Source organism: Salmo salar, chromosome 05 (assembly GCF_965601325.2).
Source record: "Salmo salar chromosome 05, fSalSal1, whole genome shotgun sequence".
Lineage (NCBI taxonomy): Eukaryota > Metazoa > Chordata > Actinopteri > Salmoniformes > Salmonidae > Salmo > Salmo salar.
Genome location: NC_138295.1, coordinates 79,293,036 through 79,300,502, shown reverse-complemented (window position 1 = coordinate 79,300,502; position 7,467 = coordinate 79,293,036). Strand labels below are relative to the sequence as shown.

General features: G+C 39.9%; 2 non-coding genes across 2 annotated transcripts; both read right to left on the bottom strand.

Moving 5' to 3' along the window:
• Positions 1-4,714: 4,714 nt before the first annotated feature.
• trnat-ugu (transfer RNA threonine (anticodon UGU)) lies at positions 4,715-4,787 on the bottom strand. Its single transcript has one exon. It is a non-coding gene; the product is annotated as a tRNA-Thr (tRNA).
• Positions 4,788-6,409: 1,622 nt separating this feature from the next.
• On the bottom strand, positions 6,410-6,482 carry trnat-ugu (transfer RNA threonine (anticodon UGU)). Its single transcript has one exon. It is a non-coding gene; the product is annotated as a tRNA-Thr (tRNA).
• Positions 6,483-7,467: the final 985 nt, after the last annotated feature.

Genomic DNA, 7,467 nt, shown 5'->3' with positions numbered 1-7,467 from the left:
ATGATGGGCGTGGCGCGAAATACAAACTCCTCTAAAATACAAAAACTTCCATTTTTCAAACATATGACTATTTCACAGCATTTTAAAGATAAGACTCTCCTTTATCTAACCACACTGTCCGATTTCAAAAAGGCTTTACAACGAAAGCAAAACATTAGATTATGTCAGCAGAGTACCCAGCCAGAAATAATCAGACACCCATTTTTCAAGCTAGCATATAATGTCACATAAACCCAAACCACAGCTAAATGCAGCACTAACCTTTGATGATCTTCATCAGATGACAATCTTAGGACATTATGTTATACAATACATGCATGTCTGTTCAATCAAGTTCATATTTATATCAAAAACCAGCTTTTTACATTAGCAGGTGACTAGCATGTGACGTTCAGAACTAGCATACCCCTCGCAAACTTCCGGGGAATTTGCTAACAATTTACTAAATTACTCACGATAAACGTTCACAAAAAGCACAACAATTATTTTAAGAATTATAGATACAGAACTCCTCTATGCACTCGATATGTACGATTTTAAAATAGCTTTTTGGTGAAAGCACATTTTGCAATATTCTAACTACATAGCCCAGCCATCACGGGCTAGCTATTTAGACACCCGGCAAGTTTAGCCTTCACCAATATCAGATTTACTATTATAAACGTTTGATTACCTTTTGTTGTCTTCGTCAGAATGCACTCCCAGGACTGCTACTTCAATAACAAATGTTGGTTTGGTCCAAAATAATCCATCGTTATATCCGAATAGCGGCGTTTTGTTCGTGCGTCCCAGACACTATCCGAAATGGTCAATCAGGGTCGTGCGCATGGCGCAATTCGTGACAAAAAATGTCTAAATATTCCATTACCGTACTTCGAAGCATGTCAACCGCTGTTTAAAATCAATTTTTATGCAATTTATCTCGTAAAAAAGCGATAATATTCCGACCAGGAATCTCCTTTTCGGCAAACAGAGGAAAAATCACAAAGACGGGGGCGGCCAGGGCACGCGCCTAAGCCCACAGTCCCTTGATCGGCCACTTGAGAAAGGCGATAATGTGTTTCAGCCTGGGGCTGGGATGACGACATTCAGGTTTTTCCCGGGCTCTGAGCGCCCATGGAAGACGTAGGAAGTGTCACGTTAGAGCAGAGATCCTTTGTAAAAGATAGAGATGGCAAAGAAGTTCAAGAAATGGTCAGACAGGCCACTTCCTGTAAAGGAATCTCTCAGGTTTTGACCTGCCATTTGAGTTCTGTTATACTCACAGACACCATTCAAACAGTTTTAGAAACTTTGGAGTGTTTTCTATCCAAAGCCAATAATTATATGCATATTCTAGTTACTGGGCAGGAGTAGTAACCAGATTAAATCGGGTACGTTTTTTATCCAGCCGTGAAAATACTGCCCCCTAGCCATAACAGGTTAACGAGAGTCTTGTCTTTAAAATGCTGTAAAATAGTCATATGTTTGAGAAATTGAAGTAATAGCATTTCTAAGGTATTTGAATAACGCGCCACGGGATTCAACTGGCTGTTGAGTACGTGGGACGCAAGCGTCCCACCTAGCCCAGAGAGGTTAAAGGGTGATCATTCCATTTCTCTGTGAAGTGCTGCAGATCTGCCCACAGACAAGGTAGGAACACATATCCCACACAGAAGAGGTGGATAGAATTCGACAGGTCAAGGTATCCTTCTTCCTCCAAACTGTACATATGAGACAAGTTCCATGTACAACAAGACAGGCAGAGAGAAAGAGAGAAAAAGAACACAGAACAGTTTAATTACCTCTGGTTATGGACACTTTTGCCAGCAATAAAGCTTCCATGGCCTGTTCCTCGGACAGTGAACATCTGGCAATATCTACATTTTCGACCCCTTCATTAGCTCTCACTCTGAAAGTAAAGAAAATAGCTTATTTTTGGAGATAAGAAAACAATAACTGAGATATGACCGTTCAATCTAAGCAGCAGATGTAATTTTCAGGATACGTCAATACAGCACAGAAAGCTTAACACCAGACTGGTATTGTGGTTGTTCATTAGGTGATGGGAAATATGCAATATGTATACAAAATAAAATACAGTTGAAGTCGGAAGTTTACATACACCTTTAGTTTACATACTCCAAATACATTTAAACTCAGTTTTTCACAATTCCTGGACTGTGCTGAGATGCCATCATCAAGGTAAGCAGCACTGGGCGTTCTTCCGTCCAACTTTTACATAGCTACTAGTTAGCTCCTGTCAGTTCATAACATTCCACTATATTAAATACATTCATACTGTAGAATGATAAATCATGCAATTATTTTTCTCAAGCTAACCAAAAGCATTTAGCTACGAACGCCTGTTTTCGCCATTTTCAGTTGAATTAAACAAACTTTCTTTCATGGCAACTCATAAACAAGCCATGTCCTATTTGTTTCATTGTCGATATAAAACCATATTTCATGACAGTGTAACGGTTAGCTTTTTATACAGAAGGATGAAAGAACACAATATGTCTGTCAGGGAATGCTATTCTGATATGTAAGATGAAGAGTTAGACCAGAAAGTCAGCGCCATGAAAGCAAGGATGACCCAATGGCATCTCAGCACATTCCTTCTTCATAGGTGTCCACTATGACTTCCTTTCTGAAGAAAAAAAGTTGCTTTCACAACAATTATTTTGATTGAAAATAAAAAAGATTTGCTCTTGACAAAAAGTTGAATGTCACAGTCAAGACCCCAGCGAGATATGAATTCAAGACAACTGGTTTACAAGACCAGTGCTATAACCACTGAGCTATGTGCACATTGTTCAGAACTCTCTTTTAGTAGTCTCCTTGTCTCCTTTTCCTCCGGGTGTTCGCCTGCTATATCAATTCTGTTATGCCATACCACTTCTACTTCTAGCTTATACATACTATATACATATTACGGACACAGTATATTTTACATTAGTCATATTTTTTATTTTATTTTACGTCCCGCCCTTCAGCTACCCTCAACCACTCCCACCAATCTCTGAAAACCATCCCATTTTATAATGGTACACTTATCATAGTTCAGTTGTATTCCAGAGAGGTTAGAGAAATGATCTAGATTGTCTATGAGGCTGTGCAGGGATCCAAATCGTGGATTTAAAAGAAAGCATGAGTCCTCAGCGTACAATGACACCTTTGTTTTTAAGCCCTGGATTTCTATCCCCTTGATATTATTGTTGGATCTGATTTGAATAGCTAACATTTCGATGGCCATAATATATAGATATGTCAATAGTGGACAACCTTGTTTATCTCCTCTTGACAGTAATACCCTCTTCCGACAACATCCGGTGAAATTGGAGAGCGCCAAATTCAAATGACAAAATCACAATATTAAACATTCATGAACATACAAGTGTCTTATATAATTTAAAAGCTTAACTTCTTGTTAATCCAACTGCATTGTCAGATTTCAAAAAGGCTTTACGGCGAAAGCATACCATGTGATTATCTGAGGACAGATCCCCACATCAAAATATTTTTTCAACCAATACAGGCTTTACAAAATCTCAAATAGCGATTAAATAAATCACTTACCTTTGAAGATCTTCCTCTGCTTGCAATCGCAAGGGTCCCAGCTACGCAACGAATGTTTGATTTGTTCGATAAAGTCCTTCTTTATGTCCAAAAAAGTCAATTGAGTTGGCGCCATTGATTTCAGTAATCCACTCCTTCAACATGCATACAAAGGAATCCAAAATGCTACCGGTAAACTTCGTCCAAACAAGTCAAACAATGTTTCTACTCAATCCACAGGTACCCGCAGGTATGTAAATAAACGATAATATTTCAGACGGAAAGAACGGTGTTCAATAGGAAAGGAAAATAACAAAGAGCACGCCCTCATTCACGCGCACCAAAAGCCTACTTTCCTGTTGAGCTCCCTTGGAAAAAACGACTATTACTTGTTCGTTTTTCAAGAAACAAGCCTGAAACTCTGTATAAAGACTGTTGACATCTAGTGGAATCCATAGGTACTGCAATCTGGGAGGAATTGTTATATGTAGGCCCATAGACTTGCATTGGAAAGGCCTGTTACTTCCAAAAACAAAGGATTTCTGGGTGGATTTTCCTCTGGGTTTTCGCCTGCCATATCAATTCTGTTATACTCACAGACATTATTTTAACAGTTTAGAAACTTCAAAGTGTTTTCTATCAAATTCTACCAATTATATGCATTTCCTAGCTTCTGGGCCTGAGTACAGGAAGTTTACTATGGGCAAGTCAGTCAGGCAGAAATTCAGGATACTGCCCCCTAGCCCTAAGAAGTTTTAATACTTTCTCAGAATTAGCCATTCTTTACTATACTGGACAAAAATATATACGCAACTCGCAACAATTGAAAAGTTTTTCCTGAGTTACAGTTAATATAAGCAAAAGTTTAAGTTAATGATATTATTCCTTCAACATGCATCACTGGTTTTCATGACTTCTGCTACTCCTGTCTCAGCTCTTTTTTAGTGATGATTGGCGGCCCAGGACAGAATCGGCAAACGTGGAATCGTATCCTCAGTTTGTTTGGCAATGTCTCTTACAGTAGTAGTAGTACAGCAGATAATTATTTGTGCAGGGCAATATGGTCAGTTTGTTGTCACATTTTGAACTTTCTGCTGGATAGAGCGAGAGAAATGGTAAGTCCCACCCTGTGTAAAGTTTCAGATGAATGTCTTAGAGGGTGGAGTCAAAATCAAGGCCCCAGTGAGAATTGAACTCACCACCCCTGGTTTACAAGACCAGTGCTCTAACCACTGAGCTATGGAGCCATACACCTCTGTAAGAAGAATTGGAACGCTATAAAGAACACACCCATCAGAGAGTAAAAAAAGAGACACACCTAAGTAACCAAACATGCAGGTTACCCAGTCTGGCTCCTGCAGTAAAAGCAGATTCCTTGTCATCCTTTGTTATACATTTAATGACAAACTCTCCCAGGTCTATGTGACCCTCAGGCAGGACAGTAATACCCTCTTCCGACAACATCCGGTGAAATTGAAGAGCGCCAAATTCAAATGTCAACATCACAATATTAAACATTCATGAACATACAAGTGTCTTATATCATTTAAAAGCTTAACGTCTTGTTAATCCAACTGCGTTGTCAGATTTCAAAAAGTATTTACGGCGAAAGCATACCATGTGATTATCTGAGGACAGCTCCCCACATCCAAATATTTTTTTCAACCAATACAGGCTTTACAAAATCGCAAATAGCGATTAAATAAATCACTTAACTTTGAAGATCTTCCTCTGCTTGCAATTGCAAGGGTCCCAGCTACGCAACGAATGTTTGATTTGTTCGATAAAGTCCTTCTTTATGTCCAAAAAAGTCAATTGAGTTGGCGCCATTGATTTCAGTAATCCACTCCTTCAACATGCATACAAAGGAATCCAAAATGCTACCGGTAAACTTCGTCCAAACAAGTCAAACAATGTTTCTATTCAATCCACAGGTACCCGCAGGTATGTAAATAAACGATAATATTTCAGACGGAAAGAACGGTGTTCAATAGGAAAGGAAAATAACAAAGAGCACGCCCTCATTCAGGCGCACCAAAAGCCTACTTTCCTGTTGAGCTCCCTTGGAAAAAAATGACTATTACTTGTTCGTTTTTCAAGAAACAAGCCTGAAACTCTGTATAAAGACTGTTGACATCTAGTGGAATCCATAGGTACTGCAATCTGGGAGGAATTGTTATATGTAGGCCCATAGACTTGCATTGGAAAGGCCTGTTACTTCCAAAAACATAGGATTTCTGGATGGATTTTCCTCTGGGTTTTCGCCTGCCATATCAATTCTGTTATACTCACAGACATTATTTTAACAGTTTAGAAACTTCAAAGTGTTTTCTATCAAATTCTACCAATTATATGCATTTCCTAGCTTCTGGGCCTGAGTACAGGAAGTTTACTATGGGCAAGTCAGTCAGGCAGAAATTCAGGATACTGCCCCCTAGCCCTAAGAAGTTTTAATACTTTCTCAGAATTAGCCATTCTTTACTATACTGGACAAAAATATATACGCAACTCGCAACAATTGAAAAGTTTTTCCTGAGTTACAGTTAATATAAGCAAAAGTTTAAGTTAATGATATTATTCCTTCAACATGCATCACTGGTTTTCATGACTTCTGCTACTCCTGTCTCAGCTCTTTTTTAGTGATGATTGGCGGCCCAGGACAGAATCGGCAAACGTGGAATCGTATCCTCAGTTTGTTTGGCAATGTCTCTTACAGTAGTAGTAGTACAGCAGATAATTATTTGTGCAGGGCAATATGGTCAGTTTGTTGTCACATTTTGAACTTTCTGCTGGATAGAGCGAGAGAAATGGTAAGTCCCACCCTGTGTAAAGTTTCAGATGAATGTCTTAGAGGGTGGAGTCAAAATCAAGGCCCCAGTGAGAATTGAACTCACCACCCCTGGTTTACAAGACCAGTGCTCTAACCACTGAGCTATGGAGCCATACACCTCTGTAAGAAGAATTGGAACGCTATAAAGAACACACCCATCAGAGAGTAAAAAAAGAGACACACCTAAGTAACCAAACATGCAGGTTACCCAGTCTGGCTCCTGCAGTAAAAGCAGATTCCTTGTCATCCTTTGTTATACATTTAATGACAAACTCTCCCAGGTCTATGTGACCCTCAGGCAGGACAGTAATACCCTCTTCCGACAACATCCGGTGAAATTGAAGAGCGCCAAATTCAAATGTCAACATCACAATATTAAACATTCATGAACATACAAGTGTCTTATATCATTTAAAAGCTTAACGTCTTGTTAATCCAACTGCGTTGTCAGATTTCAAAAAGTATTTACGGCGAAAGCATACCATGTGATTATCTGAGGACAGCTCCCCACATCCAAATATTTTTTTCAACCAATACAGGCTTTACAAAATCGCAAATAGCGATTAAATAAATCACTTACATTTTTTACATTTTTTACATTTACATTTTAGTCATTTAGCAGACGCTCTTATCCAGAGCGACTTACAAATTGGTGCATTCACCTATAATATCCAGTGGAACAACCACTTTACAATAGTGCATCTAAATCTTTTAAGGGGGGGGTTAGAAGGATTACTTTATCCTATCCCAGGTATTCCTTGAAGAGGTGGGGTTTCAGGTGTCTCCGGAAGGTGGTGATTGACTCCGCTGTCCTGGCGTCGTGAGGGAGCTTGTTCCACCATTGGGGTGCCAGAGCAGCGAACAGTTTTGACTGGGCTGAGCGGGAACTGTGCTTCCTCAGAGGTAGGGAGGCGAGCAGGCCAGAGGTGGATGAACGGAGTGCCCTTGTTTGGGTGTAGGGCCTGATCAGAGCCTGAAGGTACGGAGGTGCCGTTCCCCTCACAGCTCCGTAGGCAAGCACCATGGTGTTGTAGCGGATGCGAGCTTCGACTGGAAGCCAGTGGAGAGAGCGGAGGAGCGGGGTGACGTGAGAGAAC